This window comes from Oncorhynchus mykiss, unplaced genomic scaffold, assembly GCF_013265735.2.
Source record: "Oncorhynchus mykiss isolate Arlee unplaced genomic scaffold, USDA_OmykA_1.1 un_scaffold_681, whole genome shotgun sequence".
Lineage (NCBI taxonomy): Eukaryota > Metazoa > Chordata > Actinopteri > Salmoniformes > Salmonidae > Oncorhynchus > Oncorhynchus mykiss.
In genome coordinates, this window is record NW_023494128.1 from 37,501 (window position 1) to 59,506 (window position 22,006).

The 22,006-nt window shown below is 50.9% G+C and overlaps 20 non-coding genes and 3 pseudogenes across 20 annotated transcripts; all 23 read left to right on the forward strand.

Annotated features, from left to right (window-relative positions):
• The first annotated feature begins 43 nt into the window (after window positions 1-43).
• Window positions 44-160, forward strand: LOC118961357. Its single transcript, XR_005049011.1, has one exon. It is a non-coding gene; the product is annotated as a U5 spliceosomal RNA (small nuclear RNA).
• A 248-nt stretch (window positions 161-408) lies between these two features.
• LOC118961391 lies at window positions 409-599 on the forward strand. Its single transcript, XR_005049044.1, has one exon. It is a non-coding gene; the product is annotated as a U2 spliceosomal RNA (small nuclear RNA).
• A 468-nt stretch (window positions 600-1,067) lies between these two features.
• Window positions 1,068-1,184, forward strand: LOC118961358. The gene has a single exon (XR_005049012.1). It is a non-coding gene; the product is annotated as a U5 spliceosomal RNA (small nuclear RNA).
• Window positions 1,185-1,432: 248 nt separating this feature from the next.
• On the forward strand, window positions 1,433-1,623 carry LOC118961392. Its single transcript, XR_005049045.1, has one exon. It is a non-coding gene; the product is annotated as a U2 spliceosomal RNA (small nuclear RNA).
• Window positions 1,624-2,106: 483 nt separating this feature from the next.
• LOC118961359 lies at window positions 2,107-2,223 on the forward strand. The gene has a single exon (XR_005049013.1). It is a non-coding gene; the product is annotated as a U5 spliceosomal RNA (small nuclear RNA).
• Window positions 2,224-7,806: 5,583 nt separating this feature from the next.
• LOC118961402 lies at window positions 7,807-7,983 on the forward strand (annotated as a pseudogene).
• A 485-nt stretch (window positions 7,984-8,468) lies between these two features.
• On the forward strand, window positions 8,469-8,585 carry LOC118961360. The gene has a single exon (XR_005049014.1). It is a non-coding gene; the product is annotated as a U5 spliceosomal RNA (small nuclear RNA).
• Window positions 8,586-14,168: 5,583 nt separating this feature from the next.
• On the forward strand, window positions 14,169-14,347 carry LOC118961404 (annotated as a pseudogene).
• Window positions 14,348-14,807: 460 nt separating this feature from the next.
• LOC118961361 lies at window positions 14,808-14,924 on the forward strand. Its single transcript, XR_005049015.1, has one exon. It is a non-coding gene; the product is annotated as a U5 spliceosomal RNA (small nuclear RNA).
• Window positions 14,925-15,171: 247 nt separating this feature from the next.
• LOC118961393 lies at window positions 15,172-15,362 on the forward strand. Its single transcript, XR_005049046.1, has one exon. It is a non-coding gene; the product is annotated as a U2 spliceosomal RNA (small nuclear RNA).
• Window positions 15,363-15,812: 450 nt separating this feature from the next.
• On the forward strand, window positions 15,813-15,922 carry LOC118961366 (annotated as a pseudogene).
• A 255-nt stretch (window positions 15,923-16,177) lies between these two features.
• Window positions 16,178-16,368, forward strand: LOC118961394. The gene has a single exon (XR_005049047.1). It is a non-coding gene; the product is annotated as a U2 spliceosomal RNA (small nuclear RNA).
• Window positions 16,369-16,818: 450 nt separating this feature from the next.
• Window positions 16,819-16,933, forward strand: LOC118961369. The gene has a single exon (XR_005049022.1). It is a non-coding gene; the product is annotated as a U5 spliceosomal RNA (small nuclear RNA).
• Window positions 16,934-17,180: 247 nt separating this feature from the next.
• On the forward strand, window positions 17,181-17,371 carry LOC118961395. Its single transcript, XR_005049048.1, has one exon. It is a non-coding gene; the product is annotated as a U2 spliceosomal RNA (small nuclear RNA).
• Window positions 17,372-17,819: 448 nt separating this feature from the next.
• Window positions 17,820-17,935, forward strand: LOC118961367. Its single transcript, XR_005049020.1, has one exon. It is a non-coding gene; the product is annotated as a U5 spliceosomal RNA (small nuclear RNA).
• A 248-nt stretch (window positions 17,936-18,183) lies between these two features.
• Window positions 18,184-18,375, forward strand: LOC118961397. Its single transcript, XR_005049050.1, has one exon. It is a non-coding gene; the product is annotated as a U2 spliceosomal RNA (small nuclear RNA).
• Window positions 18,376-18,830: 455 nt separating this feature from the next.
• Window positions 18,831-18,947, forward strand: LOC118961362. Its single transcript, XR_005049016.1, has one exon. It is a non-coding gene; the product is annotated as a U5 spliceosomal RNA (small nuclear RNA).
• Window positions 18,948-19,197: 250 nt separating this feature from the next.
• Window positions 19,198-19,388, forward strand: LOC118961396. Its single transcript, XR_005049049.1, has one exon. It is a non-coding gene; the product is annotated as a U2 spliceosomal RNA (small nuclear RNA).
• Window positions 19,389-19,840: 452 nt separating this feature from the next.
• Window positions 19,841-19,957, forward strand: LOC118961365. Its single transcript, XR_005049019.1, has one exon. It is a non-coding gene; the product is annotated as a U5 spliceosomal RNA (small nuclear RNA).
• Window positions 19,958-20,203: 246 nt separating this feature from the next.
• Window positions 20,204-20,393, forward strand: LOC118961400. The gene has a single exon (XR_005049053.1). It is a non-coding gene; the product is annotated as a U2 spliceosomal RNA (small nuclear RNA).
• A 437-nt stretch (window positions 20,394-20,830) lies between these two features.
• Window positions 20,831-20,947, forward strand: LOC118961368. Its single transcript, XR_005049021.1, has one exon. It is a non-coding gene; the product is annotated as a U5 spliceosomal RNA (small nuclear RNA).
• A 241-nt stretch (window positions 20,948-21,188) lies between these two features.
• LOC118961398 lies at window positions 21,189-21,379 on the forward strand. Its single transcript, XR_005049051.1, has one exon. It is a non-coding gene; the product is annotated as a U2 spliceosomal RNA (small nuclear RNA).
• Window positions 21,380-21,808: 429 nt separating this feature from the next.
• On the forward strand, window positions 21,809-21,925 carry LOC118961363. Its single transcript, XR_005049017.1, has one exon. It is a non-coding gene; the product is annotated as a U5 spliceosomal RNA (small nuclear RNA).
• Window positions 21,926-22,006: the final 81 nt, after the last annotated feature.

A 22,006-nucleotide genomic window follows, 5' to 3' on the forward strand; every position in this document is an offset into this window, starting at 1 on the left:
GTGCACAGAGTGTGTCTCGGGCCCCGACCTCTTGACTTCCATATGACTCTGGTTTCTCTTCATTACGCACAAGCCTTTCGCCTTTTACTAAAGACTTCCGTGGAGAGGAACACTTACGAGTTCAACGTATTTTTGGAGCGGCTTTGCTTCTTGCAGAGCCCGGTATCTTGTTTCAAGAGAAATTGACAGAGATGGGCCAGGATAGTGACTTAAAGACGCATTAGCGACTTTTTCCAAAAAACACCTGCCTGTTTGTTTCCAGGGAAACGGTGGGTGGTTGGGTGGGTGGTTGAGTGAGTGAGTGAGTGGGGGTTGGAGGGAGAGAGGAGCTGGCTTTTGCCAACCCACCCGCTGAGGTCTGTCGAGACCCCCGGGGGTCCGGCGGTTTCAGGGTTCCATTTGTGGGTTATCGCTTCTCGGCCTTTTGGCTCAGATCAAGTGTAGTATCTGTTCTTATCAGTTTAATATCTGATACGTCCCCCATCGGGGGACTACATATTAAATGGATTTTTCGAACAGGGAGTCGGAAATGGGGCTTGCTCCGTCCGCTCCACGCATCGACCCGGTATTGCAGTACCTCCGGGAACGGTGCAACACTTTTCTCCCGTTGTCAAGGAAAAATGCACATTCACAAAGCTATGTAAACAGCTGGCTAGCTAGCTAGCTAGCTGGCTAGCAGAAGAAGAGAAGGAAAGAAACATTCAAACTGAAAGAAAGGCGAAGCGCTCTTCAATGGGGTCCCCCGTTTCCCGCCATTTTACTTAAAAAAAAAAAAAAAAAAAAAAAAAAAAAAAAATTTGGGGCCAGGATTGTGTGTGTGTGTGTCTCTCTCTCTCTCTCTCTCTCTCTCTCTCTCTCTCTCTCTCTCTCTCTCTCTCTCTCTCTCTCTCTCTCTCTCTCTCTCTCTCTCTCTCTCTCTGTGCCTCTGTGCCTCTGTGTCTGTGACCTTTCTTTTTATCCACAGACAGCCCTCGAAAACTTGGAAGAGTGGGTTCCGGGAGCACCCGCGGGAACCCTGCCTAGAGTGCACAGAGTGTGTCTCGGGCCCCGACCTCTTGACTTCCATATGACTCTGGTTTCTCTTCATTACGCACAAGCCTTTCGCCTTTTACTAAAGACTTCCGTGGAGAGGAACACTTACGAGTTCAACGTATTTTTGGAGCGGCTTTGCTTCTTGCAGAGCCCGGTATCTTGTTTCAAGAGAAATTGACAGAGATGGGCCAGGATAGTGACTTAAAGACGCATTAGCGACTTTTTCCAAAAAACACCTGCCTGTTTGTTTCCAGGGAAACGGTGGGTGGTTGGGTGGGTGGTTGAGTGAGTGAGTGAGTGGGGGTTGGAGGGAGAGAGGAGCTGGCTTTTGCCAACCCACCCGCTGAGGTCTGTCGAGACCCCCGGGGGTCCGGCGGTTTCAGGGTTCCATTTGTGGGTTATCGCTTCTCGGCCTTTTGGCTCAGATCAAGTGTAGTATCTGTTCTTATCAGTTTAATATCTGATACGTCCCCCATCGGGGGACTACATATTAAATGGATTTTTCGAACAGGGAGTCGGAAATGGGGCTTGCTCCGTCCGCTCCACGCATCGACCCGGTATTGCAGTACCTCCGGGAACGGTGCAACACTTTTCTCCCGTTGTCAAGGAAAAATGCACATTCACAAAGCTATGTAAACAGCTGGCTAGCTAGCTAGCTAGCTGGCTAGCAGAAGAAGAGAAGGAAAGAAACATTCAAACTGAAAGAAAGGCGAAGCGCTCTTCAATGGGGTCCCCCGTTTCCCGCCATTTTACTTAAAAAAAAAAAAAAAAAAAAAAAAAAAAAAAAAATTTGGGGCCAGGATTGTGTGTGTGTGTCTCTCTCTCTCTCTCTCTCTCTCTCTCTCTCTCTCTCTCTCTCTCTCTCTCTCTCTCTCTCTCTCTCTCTCTCTCTCTCTCTCTCTCTCTCTCTCTCTCTCTCTCTCTCTGTGCCTCTGTGCCTCTGTGTCTGTGACCTTTCTTTTTATCCACAGACAGCCCTCGAAAACTTGGAAGAGTGGGTTCCGGGAGCACCCGCGGGAACCCTGCCTAGAGTGCACAGAGTGTGTCTCGGGCCCCGACCTCTTGACTTCCATATGACTCTGGTTTCTCTTCATTACGCACAAGCCTTTCGCCTTTTACTAAAGACTTCCGTGGAGAGGAACACTTACGAGTTCAACGTATTTTTGGAGCGGCTTTGCTTCTTGCAGAGCCCGGTATCTTGTTTCAAGAGAAATTGACAGAGATGGGCCAGGATAGTGACTTAAAGACGCATTAGCGACTTTTTCCAAAAAACACCTGCCTGTTTGTTTCCAGGGAAACGGTGGGTGGTTGGGTGGGTGGTTGAGTGAGTGAGTGAGTGGGGGTTGGAGGGAGAGAGGAGCTGGCTTTTGCCAACCCACCCGCTGAGGTCTGTCGAGACCCCCGGGGGTCCGGCGGTTTCAGGGTTCCATTTGTGGGTTATCGCTTCTCGGCCTTTCGGCTAGGACCAAGCTTGGTACTGCGGTGCCCCAGAGCTCGCCTAGTTGAGGGTCGAAGGCCGGAGGGCGGTACAACTTTTTTGGATTTTGGATCTCACCCTTTTTTTCTGTTTTTGGAAAAGTGTGGGAAACGTGTGCGTCATCCTCCTGGTGGAGATGGCGCAAAACACATCGTATAGGTCGGTCCCAGGGACTGGACTTGCAAACACGATTAGGTTTTCGTGGAGAGAGAAGACAAAAGAGCCTTTTGGACGTGAGACTTTCGGTAGGACCATTTTGATTGGGATACTGAAGCTAAAGGTGAATGAAGTTTTTTGCCTACAAGGGAACTCGTTGGAGGGAGTCTTCGATGTTGCGTTTTACACGGAGAGTAAACATGATGAGGTGCTAAAGAAGGTAAAAGAAGTTGGAGTCACGGGGCCGATGGGTCACTACGAGGTCAAGAGTTTGGCAAAAAACAACTTTAGAATGGTGACGGTGAACATTTACAACCCCTATGTAAAAGATGAAGAGGTGAGGGCCTTTCTGGGGAGATATATGGATAATGTCTCCTCAGGAAGGCACCTCACAGACTCTTTGGGATTTTGGACGGGGAGGAGAGGGTTTCAGGCCCTCCTCAGGGAAGACCCTAAGGGGGTGGGAGGGTACCTCCATCCCCCAGCTATGTTCTCCCTGGGGGCTGACAGGGGGACTTTATACTATGCACGTCAGCCCCCATTCTGCAGGCGCTGTATGGCCTATGGACATATCCTGGCCTCGTGCAGCACTAGAAAGTGCCGATTTTGTGGGTCTGGGGAGCACGAGGCCAGGGACTGTGACGAGCCGAAGGCTTGCCACGGGTGTGGTTCCACTCAGCACCTGTGGCGCGATTGCCCGGCTCGTCAGCGGTCATACGCGTCTGCAGCCGGAGGGGGAGCAGGAGCAGGGGATGGGGGTAGAAGAGGAGGGGAAGGAAGTAAATCCCAGGCCAAGGGCGTGAGCCCAGAGGATAAGGACGAACGAAAAGAAGAGGAGAAAGGAGTGACTACAGGAGAAGTGGGAAGAGAAGGAACTGGAGCGGAAGAAGGAAAGGAGAAGAATGGAAGAAAGGAAGAGCGAGAGAGAATAATAGAGGAGGGAGTGGTGGTGGAGGGGGTGCCGGTGGAAGGACCTGTGGAGGTGGAGGAGGGGGGAGGGGGTGTGAGAGAGTGGGGGGACAGCATGTCAGTTTCCTGTGTAGAGGAGATGAGAGAAATGGTGGAGGGGCTAGCGGGGAAGAGGGGTGGTGTTTCCCCGCTACCTCCTACACCAAAAAAGAAAGGAAAGAGGAGGGAGAGGGAGGGGGTTACGGACGGAGGGGGGGGTAGCCAAACGAGGGATGGGTGAGGGAAACGTGAATTTGTCCTCTCTTTTTTCCTCAGCCCCACAGCTTTTGGTGGAAGGTGAATCCCTGGAGGTTGTTCGGGACGATTTGACTGGGGGTTCTCAACTCCTCTTTGAGGGGGTGGGGTCCCCTAGTCTCAGCCCGGCAGCTTTCAGGGAGGAAGAAATGGAGGGTGTTGGTGGGGAACCCAGGATGCAGGGCAGTCCGAGGCCGAACACCATACCTGCATCCTGGGTTGGAGTAATGGAGGAGGACGGGGGGACGTCAGATGAGGGGAAGACGTCCCTGCCGGATGTTATGGACCAGGGGAGCATCAGGTGAGCCTCCTGTTGTTTGGGATTGTTTGGGGTTTTAGTTTTGGAAAAGTTAGGTTATTTTGTGTTTAGTTTATAATATAATCTTATGATAATTTTGTTTAGTTTAAATGTAAGGGGTTTAAGAGATTTTGTTAAGAGGAGGGCGGTGTTTAGTTTTTTAGAAGGGGTGGGTTTTGACGTTTGTTTTTTGCAGGAGGTTCACCTGAGGGATGGAGGGGATGTCAAAAGGTTTAGGAGAGAGTGGGATAAGGGTTATTCGTTGTGGGGCATAGGAGGGGTGCACTCAACGGGGGTAGGGATATTGTTTGGGAATAGGGAGATTATGGTAGAGAGCACTTTTGGCGTAGTACAGGGGAGAGTTTTGGGTGTAGACATCACATATAGGGATATTAGATATAGGTTATTTGGGGTGTATGGGTCACAGGTGGCGGCAGACAGGAGGGAGATGGTGGACTGTCTGGCGCCCCTGTGTGTCACAAATAGGCACTTAGTGATAGGAGGTGATTTTAATATAGATTTGGGGATAGGGGGAGACAGTAGTGCAGGCGCCATCACCGGGCTAATGGCTTGCCATGGCCTGGTTGATGGTGGCCTGCACACTACTCCGGCAATGGTCGGTCCCACATGGCGCAACTCCAGGGGGGTTGCGCGGAGGCTCGACTATATTTTTGTATCTAGGTCTTTGGGCCGGTTGTCTGGGCGGCTGTTGCCTGTCTTCTTTTCGGACCATGACGGGGTGCTCCTGCAGGTGGGGTCGCCAGTCTGCCTCTTCGGTAGGGGGTACTGGAAACTAGATCGGGATTTACTGGATGAGCAGGTGTTTGTTAATGCTGTCACAGGGGTGTTTCGGAGGCTTGAAGGCCTCCGGCCCATGTGTGAGGGGGTGTTAGAGTGGTGGGATATAGTAAAGGTAAGGATTAGGGCCTTTATTATAGGATATGGGAAGAGGAAGAAAAGGGAGGAAAGGAGGGAGGTGGATCGTATCCAAAGGTTGCTCGAACTTGAGTACGAGGCAGGCAACCTCGGTGGTTCGATTGACTGGGAGAAATCCACAGCCCTGAAGGCGCAGCTCAGGGAGCTGCAGGAGCTGAAGGCTCGAGCTTTCCTGGAGCGTGCACATAGTGGCTTTTTAGAACATAATGAGACTTGTTCCGCTATGTTCTTTAAGTCGGTTAGGGCAAGACAGAGTAGGAAGGTAATGCATGGAGTTAGAAAAGAAGATGGTAGTGTAGTAAGTAAACCAGAGGAGATGGTCAGGGTGACAACTGATCATTTCCGAGGTTTATTTAAGGAAAGGGAAATAGATGTAGAGCAGGGAAATGTGTTTTTAGAACACTTGTCCCGGCGGTTGCCGGAGGACATTAGAGACGTGATGGAGGCCCAGATCTCACTAGAAGAGGTTGAGAGCGCTCTTAGGAGGATGGGAAAAGGGAAGGTGCCTGGGATGGATGGGCTGCCGGCGGAGTTTTACCTCAAGTTTTGGGGTATACTTGGACCGGTGGTACTCGAAGTCTTGAAGGCCATCCTCGAGACGGGTGTCCCGGGGGGTTCAATGGTAGTCGGTGTGCTGTCACTTCTTTACAAGAAGGGGGACGCAATCGACCTTGGCAACTGGCGGCCATTGACCATGCTGTGTGTAGATTACAAGTTGCTTGCAAAGGTCTTAGCGGACCGGTTGCGCACAGCACTTCCCTACGTCGTCCATGAGGATCAGACGTGCGGGGTAGAGGGACGCTCAATTAGATGGAACCTTCAGTTGATCAGGGACTCCATCGCCTGGGTTGAAGATAGAGGTCTGCCTTTAATGGTAGCAGCGCTTGATCAGGCGAAAGCCTTTGATCGCGTGAATAGATCCTTTCTATTCAGGGTATTAGGTAGATTAGGGTTTGGGGAGAAGTATATAGGATGGATCCGTACATTATATGTCGGAGCGGGGTGTCGAGTTAGCGTAAACGGTCACTTGGGTGACGTTTTTGACCTCTCGTCTGGGGTCAGGCAGGGGTGCCCGCTCTCGGCACTCCTCTTCGTTCTGTACATGGAGCCTCTGGGGGCTGCCATTAGGGCAGACACAGGGGTGGAGGGCTTGTTGATCCCTGGAAGCGGTGGGCTGCGTGTTAAGATGACGCAGTACGCCGACGACACTTCCTTGCTCCTATGCAAGGACTCGTGCCTGACAAGGTCCCTTGCCATCATTGGGGATTTCACCCGAGCGTCGGGGGCGGTTCTGAACCATGCAAAGTCTTCCGTTAAGTTTTTCGGAAGATGGCGCGGTAGAACGGATGTGCCCGGGGGGCTATCTCTCTGTGAGGGGGCCCTGAGGATTCTCGGGGTCCATTTTGAGACCTCTGGCTCAGCGACGCTGAACTGGAACATGAGGATCGCAGTGGTACAGAGGAAGCTAGCAATGTGGAAGGCTAGGTCTTTGTCTTTTATAGGTAAGGTCCTGGTCCTAAAGGTGGATGTATTGCCATCTCTATTGTATTTGGCATACATCTACCCATTGCCGGCTTGTCTGAGGAGGCCTCTAGTGAGGCTGGTGTTTCAGTTCATGTGGGGTGGCAGGTACGAGTGGGTCGCCAGGGCACGCATGCTCTGTCCCATCGGGGAGGGAGGTAGGGGGGTACCTAACATCCCCCTCAAGCTGGACACAATTTTTGTGTCCTTTGTGTTGACAGAACTGGCTCATCCGGTGATACACCCGTCCGGTTACCTCCTGCGGGTGTTCTTCTCCTACCAAGCGAGAAGCGTAATGGTGTGGTCTAACACGGGTCCTCGGGCGGAACAGCTGCCGTGGCACTTTGGCCATGCGGCCAAGTGGTTGCGTGCGCACCCCGAGGTTGAAGTTGCCCGAGTAGGTTTAGACCACAGGCACCTGTACGAAGAGGTCAGGCAGGCAGGGAGTCCTGCGCCTGTAGCGGGCATTTCGTCGGTGGTCTGGGAGGGAGTGCAGGCGCGGGGCCTGGACAACAGGCTCAAGGACCTGAATTGGTTGAGCCTCCACAAGTGTTTGCCGGTACGGTCCACCATGTACCGGCATAGCTTGGCGCGATCCCCCACCTGCCCAAGGTCTGCTTGTGGCAGGGAGGAGACTGTGCGCCATGCTTTTTGGGACTGTGCCTTTGCCGGAGTGGTATGGGCGAGGGCACGGGTGTTGATAGTTTTGGTAAGAGGTGATTTTGTGGTGACATGGGCTAGGTTAGAGAGAGGTGTAGGGAGAGCGAGGGGTACAGATAGGGATAGATTTCTGCTCTGGCTTCTCATGAGCCTCTTTAAACGGGGGCTGTGGGAAGCCAGGCAGAATTTGGTAAAGACAGGGAGAGATTGGGGGGTGGAAGGGATATTTAGGAGGGTGGAAGGAGATTTAAGAGGTAGGATGAAGAGGGAGGAGAGGAAGTGGGGGAAACATGCGGCACGGGAGAGATGGAAAGGGGGTTTAGGGCTAGGGGTGTTAGATTGAGATTATAAGGGGATAGATTAGGGGCGGAAAGATAGGGAAAGGTAATGGTTAGGAATGACGGGGAGGGATGATGCTCCCCTGAGGTTTGTTTTTGTTTGGTGTTTTTGTAAATATGATTTTGTAAAGTATGAATGAGAAATATGATTTTGTAAAAGAATGAATGGTATTGATGGTAAATAAATTATTTTTCTAAAAAAAAAAAAATCTGTTCTTATCAGTTTAATATCTGATACGTCCCCCATCGGGGGACTACATATTAAATGGATTTTTCGAACAGGGAGTCGGAAATGGGGCTTGCTCCGTCCGCTCCACGCATCGACCCGGTATTGCAGTACCTCCGGGAACGGTGCAACACTTTTCTCCCGTTGTCAAGGAAAAATGCACATTCACAAAGCTATGTAAACAGCTGGCTAGCTAGCTAGCTAGCTGGCTAGCAGAAGAAGAGAAGGAAAGAAACATTCAAACTGAAAGAAAGGCGAAGCGCTCTTCAATGGGGTCCCCCGTTTCCCGCCATTTTACTTAAAAAAAAAAAAAAAAAAAAAAAAAAAAAAAAATTTGGGGCCAGGATTGTGTGTGTGTGTCTCTCTCTCTCTCTCTCTCTCTCTCTCTCTCTCTCTCTCTCTCTCTCTCTCTCTCTCTCTCTCTCATCTCTCTCTCTCTCTCTCTCTCTCTCTCTCTCTCTCTCTCTCTCTCTGTGCCTCTGTGCCTCTGTGTCTGTGACCTTTCTTTTTATCCACAGACAGCCCTCGAAAACTTGGAAGAGTGGGTTCCGGGAGCACCCGCGGGAACCCTGCCTAGAGTGCACAGAGTGTGTCTCGGGCCCCGACCTCTTGACTTCCATATGACTCTGGTTTCTCTTCATTACGCACAAGCCTTTCGCCTTTTACTAAAGACTTCCGTGGAGAGGAACACTTACGAGTTCAACGTATTTTTGGAGCGGCTTTGCTTCTTGCAGAGCCCGGTATCTTGTTTCAAGAGAAATTGACAGAGATGGGCCAGGATAGTGACTTAAAGACGCATTAGCGACTTTTTCCAAAAAACACCTGCCTGTTTGTTTCCAGGGAAACGGTGGGTGGTTGGGTGGGTGGTTGAGTGAGTGAGTGAGTGGGGGTTGGAGGGAGAGAGGAGCTGGCTTTTGCCAACCCACCCGCTGAGGTCTGTCGAGACCCCCGGGGGTCCGGCGGTTTCAGGGTTCCATTTGTGGGTTATCGCTTCTCGGCCTTTCGGCTAGGACCAAGCTTGGTACTGCGGTGCCCCAGAGCTCGCCTAGTTGAGGGTCGAAGGCCGGAGGGCGGTACAACTTTTTTGGATTTTGGATCTCACCCTTTTTTTCTGTTTTTGGAAAAGTGTGGGAAACGTGTGCGTCATCCTCCTGGTGGAGATGGCGCAAAACACATCGTATAGGTCGGTCCCAGGGACTGGACTTGCAAACACGATTAGGTTTTCGTGGAGAGAGAAGACAAAAGAGCCTTTTGGACGTGAGACTTTCGGTAGGACCATTTTGATTGGGATACTGAAGCTAAAGGTGAATGAAGTTTTTTGCCTACAAGGGAACTCGTTGGAGGGAGTCTTCGATGTTGCGTTTTACACGGAGAGTAAACATGATGAGGTGCTAAAGAAGGTAAAAGAAGTTGGAGTCACGGGGCCGATGGGTCACTACGAGGTCAAGAGTTTGGCAAAAAACAACTTTAGAATGGTGACGGTGAACATTTACAACCCCTATGTAAAAGATGAAGAGGTGAGGGCCTTTCTGGGGAGATATATGGATAATGTCTCCTCAGGAAGGCACCTCACAGACTCTTTGGGATTTTGGACGGGGAGGAGAGGGTTTCAGGCCCTCCTCAGGGAAGACCCTAAGGGGGTGGGAGGGTACCTCCATCCCCCAGCTATGTTCTCCCTGGGGGCTGACAGGGGGACTTTATACTATGCACGTCAGCCCCCATTCTGCAGGCGCTGTATGGCCTATGGACATATCCTGGCCTCGTGCAGCACTAGAAAGTGCCGATTTTGTGGGTCTGGGGAGCACGAGGCCAGGGACTGTGACGAGCCGAAGGCTTGCCACGGGTGTGGTTCCACTCAGCACCTGTGGCGCGATTGCCCGGCTCGTCAGCGGTCATACGCGTCTGCAGCCGGAGGGGGAGCAGGAGCAGGGGATGGGGGTAGAAGAGGAGGGGAAGGAAGTAAATCCCAGGCCAAGGGCGTGAGCCCAGAGGATAAGGACGAACGAAAAGAAGAGGAGAAAGGAGTGACTACAGGAGAAGTGGGAAGAGAAGGAACTGGAGCGGAAGAAGGAAAGGAGAAGAATGGAAGAAAGGAAGAGCGAGAGAGAATAATAGAGGAGGGAGTGGTGGTGGAGGGGGTGCCGGTGGAAGGACCTGTGGAGGTGGAGGAGGGGGGAGGGGGTGTGAGAGAGTGGGGGGACAGCATGTCAGTTTCCTGTGTAGAGGAGATGAGAGAAATGGTGGAGGGGCTAGCGGGGAAGAGGGGTGGTGTTTCCCCGCTACCTCCTACACCAAAAAAGAAAGGAAAGAGGAGGGAGAGGGAGGGGGTTACGGACGGAGGGGGGGGTAGCCAAACGAGGGATGGGTGAGGGAAACGTGAATTTGTCCTCTCTTTTTTCCTCAGCCCCACAGCTTTTGGTGGAAGGTGAATCCCTGGAGGTTGTTCGGGACGATTTGACTGGGGGTTCTCAACTCCTCTTTGAGGGGGTGGGGTCCCCTAGTCTCAGCCCGGCAGCTTTCAGGGAGGAAGAAATGGAGGGTGTTGGTGGGGAACCCAGGATGCAGGGCAGTCCGAGGCCGAACACCATACCTGCATCCTGGGTTGGAGTAATGGAGGAGGACGGGGGACGTCAGATGAGGGGAAGACGTCCCTGCCGGATGTTATGGACCAGGGGAGCATCAGGTGAGCCTCCTGTTGTTTGGGATTGTTTGGGGTTTTAGTTTTGGAAAAGTTAGGTTATTTTGTGTTTAGTTTATAATATAATCTTATGATAATTTTGTTTAGTTTAAATGTAAGGGGTTTAAGAGATTTTGTTAAGAGGAGGGCGGTGTTTAGTTTTTTAGAAGGGGTGGGTTTTGACGTTTGTTTTTTGCAGGAGGTTCACCTGAGGGATGGAGGGGATGTCAAAAGGTTTAGGAGAGAGTGGGATAAGGGTTATTCGTTGTGGGGCATAGGAGGGGTGCACTCAACGGGGGTAGGGATATTGTTTGGGAATAGGGAGATTATGGTAGAGAGCACTTTTGGCGTAGTACAGGGGAGAGTTTTGGGTGTAGACATCACATATAGGGATATTAGATATAGGTTATTTGGGGTGTATGGGTCACAGGTGGCGGCAGACAGGAGGGAGATGGTGGACTGTCTGGCGCCCCTGTGTGTCACAAATAGGCACTTAGTGATAGGAGGTGATTTTAATATAGATTTGGGGATAGGGGGAGACAGTAGTGCAGGCGCCATCACCGGGCTAATGGCTTGCCATGGCCTGGTTGATGGTGGCCTGCACACTACTCCGGCAATGGTCGGTCCCACATGGCGCAACTCCAGGGGGGTTGCGCGGAGGCTCGACTATATTTTTGTATCTAGGTCTTTGGGCCGGTTGTCTGGGCGGCTGTTGCCTGTCTTCTTTTCGGACCATGACGGGGTGCTCCTGCAGGTGGGGTCGCCAGTCTGCCTCTTCGGTAGGGGGTACTGGAAACTAGATCGGGATTTACTGGATGAGCAGGTGTTTGTTAATGCTGTCACAGGGGTGTTTCGGAGGCTTGAAGGCCTCCGGCCCATGTGTGAGGGGGTGTTAGAGTGGTGGGATATAGTAAAGGTAAGGATTAGGGCCTTTATTATAGGATATGGGAAGAGGAAGAAAAGGGAGGAAAGGAGGGAGGTGGATCGTATCCAAAGGTTGCTCGAACTTGAGTACGAGGCAGGCAACCTCGGTGGTTCGATTGACTGGGAGAAATCCACAGCCCTGAAGGCGCAGCTCAGGGAGCTGCAGGAGCTGAAGGCTCGAGCTTTCCTGGAGCGTGCACATAGTGGCTTTTTAGAACATAATGAGACTTGTTCCGCTATGTTCTTTAAGTCGGTTAGGGCAAGACAGAGTAGGAAGGTAATGCATGGAGTTAGAAAAGAAGATGGTAGTGTAGTAAGTAAACCAGAGGAGATGGTCAGGGTGACAACTGATCATTTCCGAGGTTTATTTAAGGAAAGGGAAATAGATGTAGAGCAGGGAAATGTGTTTTTAGAACACTTGTCCCGGCGGTTGCCGGAGGACATTAGAGACGTGATGGAGGCCCAGATCTCACTAGAAGAGGTTGAGAGCGCTCTTAGGAGGATGGGAAAAGGGAAGGTGCCTGGGATGGATGGGCTGCCGGCGGAGTTTTACCTCAAGTTTTGGGGTATACTTGGACCGGTGGTACTCGAAGTCTTGAAGGCCATCCTCGAGACGGGTGTCCCGGGGGGTTCAATGGTAGTCGGTGTGCTGTCACTTCTTTACAAGAAGGGGGACGCAATCGACCTTGGCAACTGGCGGCCATTGACCATGCTGTGTGTAGATTACAAGTTGCTTGCAAAGGTCTTAGCGGACCGGTTGCGCACAGCACTTCCCTACGTCGTCCATGAGGATCAGACGTGCGGGGTAGAGGGACGCTCAATTAGATGGAACCTTCAGTTGATCAGGGACTCCATCGCCTGGGTTGAAGATAGAGGTCTGCCTTTAATGGTAGCAGCGCTTGATCAGGCGAAAGCCTTTGATCGCGTGAATAGATCCTTTCTATTCAGGGTATTAGGTAGATTAGGGTTTGGGGAGAAGTATATAGGATGGATCCGTACATTATATGTCGGAGCGGGGTGTCGAGTTAGCGTAAACGGTCACTTGGGTGACGTTTTTGACCTCTCGTCTGGGGTCAGGCAGGGGTGCCCGCTCTCGGCACTCCTCTTCGTTCTGTACATGGAGCCTCTGGGGGCTGCCATTAGGGCAGACACAGGGGTGGAGGGCTTGTTGATCCCTGGAAGCGGTGGGCTGCGTGTTAAGATGACGCAGTACGCCGACGACACTTCCTTGCTCCTATGCAAGGACTCGTGCCTGACAAGGTCCCTTGCCATCATTGGGGATTTCACCCGAGCGTCGGGGGCGGTTCTGAACCATGCAAAGTCTTCCGTTAAGTTTTTCGGAAGATGGCGCGGTAGAACGGATGTGCCCGGGGGGCTATCTCTCTGTGAGGGGGCCCTGAGGATTCTCGGGGTCCATTTTGAGACCTCTGGCTCAGCGACGCTGAACTGGAACATGAGGATCGCAGTGGTACAGAGGAAGCTAGCAATGTGGAAGGCTAGGTCTTTGTCTTTTATAGGTAAGGTCCTGGTCCTAAAGGTGGATGTATTGCCATCTCTATTGTATTTGGCATACATCTACCCATTGCCGGCTTGTCTGAGGAGGCCTCTAGTGAGGCTGGTGTTTCAGTTCATGTGGGGTGGCAGGTACGAGTGGGTCGCCAGGGCACGCATGCTCTGTCCCATCGGGGAGGGAGGTAGGGGGGTACCTAACATCCCCCTCAAGCTGGACACAATTTTTGTGTCCTTTGTGTTGACAGAACTGGCTCATCCGGTGATACACCCGTCCGGTTACCTCCTGCGGGTGTTTCTTCTCCTACCAAGCGAGAAGCGTAATGGTGTGGTCTAACACGGGTCCTCGGGCGGAACAGCTGCCGTGGCACTTTGGCCATGCGGCCAAGTGGTTGCGTGCGCACCCCGAGGTTGAAGTTGCCCGAGTAGGTTTAGACCACAGGCACCTGTACGAAGAGGTCAGGCAGGCAGGGAGTCCTGCGCCTGTAGCGGGCATTTCGTCGGTGGTCTGGGAGGGAGTGCAGGCGCGGGGCCTGGACAACAGGCTCAAGGACCTGAATTGGTTGAGCCTCCACAAGTGTTTGCCGGTACGGTCCACCATGTACCGGCATAGCTTGGCGCGATCCCCCACCTGCCCAAGGTCTGCTTGTGGCAGGGAGGAGACTGTGCGCCATGCTTTTTGGGACTGTGCCTTTGCCGGAGTGGTATGGGCGAGGGCACGGGTGTTGATAGTTTTGGTAAGAGGTGATTTTGTGGTGACATGGGCTAGGTTAGAGAGGAGGTGTAGGGAGAGCGAGGGGTACAGATAGGGATAGATTTCTGCTCTGGCTTCTCATGAGCCTCTTTAAAACGGGGGCTGTGGGAAGCCAGGCAGAATTTGGTAAAGACAGGGAGAGATTGGGGGGGTGGAAGGGATATTTAGGAGGGTGGAAGGAGATTTAAGAGGTAGGATGAAGAGGGAGGAGAGGAAGTGGGGGAAACATGCGGCACGGGGAGAGATGGAAAGGGGGTTTAGGGCTAGGGGTGTTAGATTGAGATTATAAGGGTATAGATTAGGGGCGGAAAGATAGGGAAAGGTAATGGTTAGGAATGACGGGGAGGGATGATGCTCCCCTGAGGTTTGTTTTTGTTTGGTGTTTTTGTAAATATGATTTTGTAAAGTATGAATGAGAAATATGATTTTGTAAAAGAATGAATGGTATTGATGGTAAATAAATTATTTTCTAAAAAAAAAAAATCTGTTCTTATCAGTTTAATATCTGATACGTCCCCCATCGGGGGACTACATATTAAATGGATTTTTCGAACAGGGAGTCGGAAATGGGGCTTGCTCCGTCCGCTCCACGCATCGACCCGGTATTGCAGTACCTCCGGGAACGGTGCAACACTTTTCTCCCGTTGTCAAGGAAAAATGCACATTCACAAAGCTATGTAAACAGCTGGCTAGCTAGCTAGCTAGCTGGCTAGCAGAAGAAGAGAAGGAAAGAAACATTCAAACTGAAAGAAAGGCGAAGCGCTCTTCAATGGGGTCCCCCGTTTCCCGCCATTTTACTTAAAAAAAAAAAAAAAAAAAAAAAAAAAAAAAAAAATTTGGGGCCAGGATTGTGTGTGTGTGTCTCTCTCTCTCTCTCTCTCTCTCTCTCTCTCTCTCTCTCTCTCTCTCTCTCTCTCTCTCTCTCTCTCTCTCTCTCTCTCTCTCTCTGTGCCTCTGTGCCTCTGTGTCTGTGACCTTTCTTTTTATCCACAGACAGCCCTCGAAAACTTGGAAGAGTGGGTTCCGGGAGCACCCGCGGGAACCCTGCCTAGAGTGCACAGAGTGTGTCTCGGGCCCCGACCTCTTGACTTCCATATGACTCTGGTTTCTCTTCATTACGCACAAGCCTTTCGCCTTTTACTAAAGACTTCCGTGGAGAGGAACACTTACGAGTTCAACGTATTTTTGGAGCGGCTTTGCTTCTTGCAGAGCCCGGTATCTTGTTTCAAGAGAAATTGACAGAGATGGGCCAGGATAGTGACTTACAGACGCATTAGCGACTTTTTCCAAAAAACACCTGCCTGTTTGTTGCCAGGGAAACGGTGGGTGTTGGGTGGGTGGTTGAGTGAGTGAGTGAGTGGGGGTTGGAGGGAGAGAGGAGCTGGCTTTTGCCAACCCACCCGCTGAGGTCTGTCGAGACCCCCGGGGGTCCGGCGGTTTCAGGGTTCCATTTGTGGGTTATCGCTTCTCGGCCTTTTGGCTCAGATCAAGTGTAGTATCTGTTCTTATCAGTTTAATATCTGATACGTCCCCCATCGGGGGACTACATATTAAATGGATTTTTCGAACAGGGAGTCGGAAATGGGGCTTGCTCCGTCCGCTCCACGCATCGACCCGGTATTGCAGTACCTCCGGGAACGGTGCAACACTTTTCTCCCGTTGTCAAGGAAAAATGCACATTCACAAAGCTATGTAAACAGCTGGCTAGCTAGCTAGCTAGCTAGCTAGCAGAAGAAGAGAAGGAAAGAAACATTCAAACTGAAAGAAAGGCGAAGCGCTCTTCAATGGGGTCCCCCGTTTCCCGCCATTTTACTTAAAAAAAAAAAAAAAAAAAAAAAAAAAAAGAATTGGGGCCAGGATTGTGTGTGTGTGTCTCTCTCTCTCTCTCTCTCTCTCTCTCTCTCTCTCTCTCTCTCTCTCTCCTCTCTCTCTCTCTCTCTCTCTCTCTCTCTCTCTCTTGCCTCTGTGCCTCTGTCGTGACCTTCTTTTTATCCACAGACAGCCCTCCAAAACTTGGAAGAGTGGGTTCCGGGAGCACCCGCGGGAACCCTGCCTAGAGTGCACAGAGTGTGTCTCGGGCCCCGACCTCTTGACTTCCATATGACTCTGGTTTCTCTTCATTACGCACAAGCCTTTCGCCTTTTACTAAAGACTTCCGTGGAGAGGAACACTTACGAGTTCAACGTATTTTTGGAGCGGCTTTTGCTTCTTGCAGAGCCCGGTATCTTGTTTCAAGAGAAATTGACAGAGATGGGCCAGGATAGTGACTTAAAGACGCATTAGCGACTTTTTCCAAAAAACACCTGCCTGTTTGTTTCCAGGGAAACGTGGGTGGTTGGGTGGGTGGTTGAGTGAGTGAGTGAGTGGGGGTTGGAGGGAGAGAGGAGCTGGCTTTTGCCAACCCACCCGCTGAGGTCTGTCGAGACCCCCGGGGGTCCGGCGGTTTCAGGGTTCCATTTGTGGGTTATCGCTTCTCGGCCTTTTGGCTCAGATCAAGTGTAGTATCTGTTCTTATCAGTTTAATATCTGATACGTCCCCCATCGGGGGACTACATATTAAATGGATTTTTCGAACAGGGAGTCGGAAATGGGGCTTGCTCCGTCCGCTCCACGCATCGACCCGGTATTGCAGTACCTCCGGGAACGGTGCAACACTTTTCTCCCGTTGTCAAGGAAAAATGCACATTCACAAAGCTATGTAAACAGCTGGCTAGCTAGCTAGCTAGCTGGCTAGCAGAAGAAGAGAAGGAAAGAAACATTCAAACTGAAAGAAAGGCGAAGCGCTCTTCAATGGGGTCCCCCGTTTCCCGCCATTTTACTTAAAAAAAAAAAAAAAAAAAAAAAAAAAAAAAAAGAATTGGGGCCAGGATTGTGTGTGTGTCTCTCTCTCTCTCTCTCTCTCTCTCTCTCTCTCTCTCTCTCTCTCTCTCTCTCTCTCTCTCTCTCTCTCTCTCTCTCTGTGCCTCTGTGCCTCTGTGTCTGTGACCTTTCTTTTTATCCACAGACAGCCCTCGAAAACTTGGAAGAGTGGGTTCCGGGAGCACCCGCGGGAACCCTGCCTAGAGTGCACAGAGTGTGTCTCGGGCCCCGACCTCTTGACTTCCATATGACTCTGGTTTCTCTTCATTACGCACAAGCCTTTCGCCTTTACTAAAGACTTCCGTGGAGAGGAACACTTACGAGTTCACGTATTTTTGGAGCGGCTTTGCTTCTTGCAGAGCCCGGTATCTTGTTTCAAGAGAAATTGACAGAGATGGGCCAGGATAGTGACTTAAAGACGCATTAGCGACTTTTTCCAAAAAACACCTGCCTGTTTGTTGCCAGGGAAACGGTGGGTGTGGGTGGGTGGTTGAGTGAGTGAGTGAGTGGGGGTTGGAGGGAGAGAGGAGCTGGCTTTTGCCAACCCACCCGCTGAGGGTCTGTCGAGACCCCCGGGGGTCCGGCGGTTTCAGGGTTCCATTTGTGGGTTATCGCTTCTCGGCCTTTTGGCTCAGATCAAGTGTAGTATCTGTTCTTATCAGTTTAATATCTGATACGTCCCCCATCGGGGGACTACATATTAAATGGATTTTTCGAACAGGGAGTCGGAAATGGGGCTTGCTCCGTCCGCTCCACGCATCGACCCGGTATTGCAGTACCTCCGGGAACGGTGCAACACTTTTCTCCCGTTGTCAAGGAAAAATGCACATTCACAAAGCTATGTAAACAGCTGGCTAGCTAGCTAGCTAGCTGGCTAGCAGAAGAAGAGAAGGAAAGAAACATTCAAACTGAAAGAAAGGCGAAGCGCTCTTCAATGGGGTCCCCGTTTCCCGCCATTTTACTTAAAAAAAAAAAAAAAAAAAAAAAAAAAAAAGAATTTGGGGCCAGGATTGTGTGTGTGTCTCTCTCTCTCTCTCTCTCTCTCTCTCTCTCTCTCTCTCTCTCTCTCCTCTCTCTCTCTCTCTCTCTCTCTCTCTCTCTGTGCCTCTGTGCCTCTGTGTCTGTGACCTTTCTTTTTATCCACAGACAGCCCTCGAAAACTTGGAAGAGTGGGTTCCGGGAGCACCCGCGGGAACCCTGCCTAGAGTGCACAGAGTGTGTCTCGGGCCCCGACCTCTTGACTTCCATATGACTCTGGTTTCTCTTCATTACGCACAAGCCTTTCGCCTTTTACTAAAGACTTCCGTGGAGAGGAACACTTACGAGTTCAACGTATTTTGGAGCGGCTTTGCTTCTTGCAGAGCCCGGTATCTTGTTTCAAGAGAAATTGACAGAGATGGGCCAGGATAGTGACTTAAAGACGCATTAGCGACTTTTTCCAAAAAACACCTGCCTGTTTGTTTCCAGGGAAACGGTGGGTGTTGGGTGGGTGGGTTGAGTGAGTGAGTGAGTGGGGGTTGGAGGGAGAGAGGAGCTGGCTTTTGCCAACCCACCCGCTGAGGTCTGTCGAGACCCCCGGGGGTCCGGCGGTTTCAGGGTTCCATTTGTGGGTTATCGCTTCTCGGCCTTTTGGCTCAGATCAAGTGTAGTATCTGTTCTTATCAGTTTAATATCTGATACGTCCCCCATCGGGGGACTACATATTAAATGGATTTTTCGAACAGGGAGTCGGAAATGGGGCTTGCTCCGTCCGCTCCACGCATCGACCCGGTATTGCAGTACCCTCCGGGAACGGTGCAAAACACTTTTCTCCCGTTGTCAAGGAAAAATGCACATTCACAAAGCTATGTAAACAGCTGGCTAGCTAGCTAGCTAGCTGCTAGCAGAAGAAGAGAAGGAAAGAAACATTCAAACTGAAAGAAAGGCGAAGCGCTCTTCAATGGGGTCCCCCGTTTCCCGCCATTTTACTTAAAAAAAAAAAAAAAAAAAAAAAAAAAAAAAAGAATTGGGGCCAGGATTGTGTGTGTGTCTCTCTCTCTCTCTCTCTCTCTCTCTCTCTCTCTCTCTCTCTCTCTCTCTCTCTCTCTCTCTCTCTCTCTCTCTCTCTCTCTGTGCCTCTGTGCCTCTTGGCTGTGACCTTTCTTTTTATCCACAGACAGCCCTCCGAAAACTTGGAAGAGTGGGTTCCGGGAGCACCCAGCGGGAACCCTGCCTAGAGTGCACAGAGTGTGTCTCGGGCCCCGACCTCTTGACTTCCATATGACTCTGGTTTCTCTTCATTACGCACAAGCCTTTCGCCTTTTACTAAAGACTTCCGTGGAGAGGAACACTTACGAGTTCAACGTATTTTTGGAGCGGCTTTGCTTCTTGCAGAGCCCGGTATCTTGTTTCAAGAGAAATTGACAGAGATGGGCCAGGATAGTGACTTAAAGACGCATTAGCGACTTTTTCCAAAAAACACCTGCCTGTTTTGTTTCCAGGGAAACGGTGGGTGGTTGGGTGGGTGGTTGAGTGAGTGAGTGAGTGGGGGTTGGAGGGAGAGAGGAGCTGGCTTTTGCCAACCCACCCGCTGAGGGTCTGTCGAGACCCCCGGGGGTCCGGCGGTTTCAGGGTTCCATTTGTGGGTTATCGCTTCTCGGCCTTTTGGCTCAGATCAAGTGTAGTATCTGTTCTTATCAGTTTAATATCTGATACGTCCCCCATCGGGGGACTACATATTAAATGGATTTTTCGAACAGGGAGTCGGAAATGGGGCTTGCTCCGTCCGCTCCACGCATCGACCCGGTATTGCAGTACCTCCGGGAACGGTGCAACACTTTTCTCCCGTTGTCAAGGAAAAATGTAACATTCACAAAGCTATGTAAACAGCTGGCTAGCTAGCTAGCTAGCTGGCTAGCAGAAGAAGAGAAGGAAAGAAACATTCAAACTGAAAGAAAGGCGAAGCGCTCTTCAATGGGGTCCACCCCGTTTCCCGCCATTTTACTTAAAAAAAAAAAAAAAAAAAAAAAAAAAAAAAAGATTGGGGCCAGGATTGTGTGTGTGTGTCTCTCTCTCTCTCTCTCTCTCTCTCTCTCTCTCTCTCTCTCTCTCTCTCTCTCTCTCTCTCTCTCTCTCTCTCTCTCTCTCTGTGCTCTTGCTCTGTGTCTGTGACCTTCTTTTTATCCACAGACAGCCCTCGAAAACTTGGAAGAGTGGGTTCCGGGAGCACCGCGGGAACCCTGCCTAGAGTGCACAGAGTGTGTCTCGGGCCCCGACCTCTTGACTTCCATATGACTCTGGTTTCTCTTCATTACGCACAAGCCTTTCGCCTTTTACTAAAGACTTCCGTGGAGAGGAACACTTACGAGTTCAACGTATTTTTGGAGCGGCTTGCTTCTTGCAGAGCCCGGTATCTTGTTTCAAGAGAAATTGACAGAGATGGGCCAGGATAGTGACTTAAAGACGCATTAGCGACTTTTTCCAAAAAAACACCTGCCTGTTTGTTGCCAGGGAAACGGTGGGTGGGTGGGTGGGGTGAGTGAGTGAGTGGAGTGGGGGTTGGAGGGAGAGAGGAGCTGGCTTTTGCCAACCCACCCGCTGAGGTCTGTCGAGACCCCCGGGGGTCCGGCGGTTTCAGGGTTCCATTTGTGGGTTATCGCTTCTCGCCTTTTGGCTCAGATCAAGTGTAGTATCTGTTCTTATCAGTTTAATATCTGATACGTCCCCCATCGGGGGACTACATATTAAATGGATTTTTCGAACAGGGAGTCGGAAATGGGGCTTGCTCCGTCCGCTCCACGCATCGACCCGGTATTGCAGTACCTCCGGGAACGGTGCAACACTTTTCTCCCGTTGTCAAGGAAAAATGTCACATTCACAAAGCTATGTAAACAGCTGGCTGGCTGGCTAGCTAGCTAGCTAGCTAGCAGAAGAAGAGAAGGAAAGAAACATTCAAACTGAAAGAAAGGCGAAGCGCCCTTCAATGGGGTCCCCCGTTTCCCGCCATTTTACTTAAAAAAAAAAAAAAAAAAAAAAAAAAAAAAAGAATTGGGGCCAGGATTGTGTGTGTCTCTCTCTCTCTCTCTCTCTCTCTCTCTTCTCTCTCTCTCTCTCTCCTCTCTTCTCTCTCTCTCTCTCTCTTCCTCTCTCTGTGTCTGCGACCTTCTTTTTATCCACAGACAGCCCTCCAAAACTTGGAAGAGTGGGTTCCGGAGCACCCGCGGGAACCCTGCCTAGAGTGCACAGAGTGTGTCTCGGGCCCCGACCTCTTGACTTCCATATGACTCATGGTTTCTCTTCATTACGCACAAGCCTTTCGCCTTTTACTAAAGACTTCCGTGGAGAGGAACACTTACGAGTTCCACGTATTTTTGGAGCGGCTTTGCTTCTTGCAGAGCCCGGTATCTTGTTTCAAGAGAAATTGACAGAGATGGGCCAGGATAGTGACTTACAGACGCATTAGCGACTTTTTCCAAAAAAACACCTGCCTGTTTGTTGCCAGGGAAACAGTGGGTGGGTGGGTGGGTGGGTGGGTGAGGTGGGGGTTGGAGGGAGAGAGGAGCTGGCTTTTGCCAACCCACCCGCTGGGTCTGTCGAGACCCCCGGGGGTCCGGCGGTTTCAGGGTTCCATTTGTGGGTTATCGCTTCTCGGCCTTTTGGCTAAGATCAAGTGTAGTATCTGTTCTTATCAGTTTAATATCTGATACGTCCCCCATCGGGGGACTACATATTAAATGGATTTTTCGAACAGGGAGTCGGAAATGGGGCTTGCTCCGTCCGCTCCACGCATCGACCCGGTATTGCAGTACCTCCGGGACGGTTGCAACACTTTTCTCCCGTTGTCAAGGAAAAATGTAAATTCACAAAGCTATGTAAACAGCTGGCTGGCTGGCTAGCTAGCTAGCTAGCTAGCAGAAGAAGAGAAGGAAAGAAACATTCAAACTGAAAGAAAGGCGAAGCGCCCTTCAATGGGGTCCCCCGTTTCCCGCCATTTTACTTAAAAAAAAAAAAAAAAAAAAAAAAAAAAAAGAATTGGGGCCAGGATTGTGTGTGTCTCTCTCTCTCTCTCTCTCTCTCTCTCTCTCTCTCTCTCTCTCTCTCTCTCTCTCTCTCTCTCTCTCTCTCTCTGTGTCTGCGACCTTCTTTTTATCCACAGACAGCCCTCCAAAACTTGGAAGAGTGGGTTCCGGGAGCACCCGCGGGAAACCCTGCCTAGAGTGCACAGAGTGTGTCTCGGGCCCCGACCTCTTGACTTCCATATGACTCTGGTTTCTCTTCATTACGCACAAGCCTTTCGCCTTTTACTAAAGACTTCCGTGGAGAGGAACACTTACGAGTTCCACGTATTTTTGGAGCGGCTTTGCTTCTTGCAGAGCCCGGTATCTTGTTTCAAGAGAATTGACAGAGATGGGCCAGGATAGTGACTTACAGACGCATTAGCGACTTTTTCCAAAAAAA